The sequence below is a fragment of the Octopus bimaculoides genome, chromosome 4 (assembly GCF_001194135.2).
Source record: "Octopus bimaculoides isolate UCB-OBI-ISO-001 chromosome 4, ASM119413v2, whole genome shotgun sequence".
NCBI classification, from domain to species: domain Eukaryota; kingdom Metazoa; phylum Mollusca; class Cephalopoda; order Octopoda; family Octopodidae; genus Octopus; species Octopus bimaculoides.
Genome location: NC_068984.1, coordinates 115003045 through 115004464, shown reverse-complemented (window position 1 = coordinate 115004464; position 1420 = coordinate 115003045). Strand labels below are relative to the sequence as shown.

Sequence of the window (1420 nt, the reverse complement as noted above, 5' to 3'; positions counted from 1 at the left end):
GTTTCAATCTGTAGATATTTTGAATATGTAAGAACATTCGGAATATTTTCAGATTTATGGGCCACATAACATAATACTCTCTCTCTCTCTCTCAAATCCTCCCCTTTAAAAACTCCCGGTTTCTCTATCTATCACATCATATCACATGATGCTTTTCAAGATTGAAATTCGATCTTGCTGTTACCGAAGATAAACACTGCAAATATACATCATGTGTGTGTGTGTGTGTGTGTATGTGTACAAATATATAGGAAAGGGAGCATTTTAATTTTTGTAACGATTAAAAAGCTAAACCAAGGAAGATCGATAGGATGTAGAAGGATGAGTGACTAACACGGTTTATGATAATAGTCTTGAAATCGTTACTCATCAATACAGCCACAGCCTGATTGACAATCAAATAAATACAGTTCGCTAATGATGAGATACGAGATTCTGCCACATTTCACAGACACACACACACTACCTGATGCTAATCTTAAACTGTGTTATATTATTCTCAACTGGCGGATGAGTTGGGTATGTCGTTCAAAAATAAATCGAAGCAGAAACATCGTACATATAGTTTAACTCGGGGCACACATCCTAGTGTTTTAATTATTTTCATTTTATCAACAGATATGAGTTAAAATGCCTTAATTACAGAAATTAAAACCAGTGTCAACGAACGAATGAACGTAGCTGAATGTAGAAAGACCTCATTATAAGTAAGAAGCAGATTATACAAGCAAAATAATTAAAACGATATTAAGATGCTTAATATAGTGAGCGACAGACAACTTAACTATATATATTACATGCAAAAGGCACCTTAGATATTCTTTCCAGTAATTATTTTCTCTAAGTACTTTAATTTCATGGATACTAACCAAACAAGAGAAACTGGTATTGTTGCGTAACTATAGTTTATATACATACATCATACATATATACATATATATATATATATATATATATATATATATATATATACACACACAAAATGTATGGCGCATGTATGTATATATATTCATTTGTTGACATAGTTTTAAATTCCCGCAGTTGAAATATGGTTAAACCAAATTAATAAATGCGCATTACTTGGGTGTTTTCGTACACACATATTGACACAGTCGATAAAGTGAAAACGGGTTAGAGTGGCATAGTAAACAAAAACAACTGTATTGGTTTGCCACAGACTGCAATACATATCAAAATGAGGCATATATATGTCCCCCACCTCTTAGTATGTAAACTATATCTATCGATCATTTCGGGCTGTCAAATTTACGATCAGTATTTCTCATAGATAGACTAGTACCCTCAGATTTATATACAATGATTGTTGTTTTCGAATTACGGCACCCATCTATTTCTTTCTCTCTCGCTCATACACACACACACACATATTATATATATATATATATATATATATATATAT

The 1420-nt window shown here is 32.0% G+C and overlaps 1 protein-coding gene across 2 annotated transcripts in view; it reads right to left on the bottom strand.

The window, feature by feature from the left end:
• Positions 1-1420, bottom strand: part of LOC106872124 (FYVE and coiled-coil domain-containing protein 1) — a 68319-nt gene that overhangs the window by 66346 nt on the left and 553 nt on the right. The gene's annotated exons all lie outside the window — the stretch shown is intronic.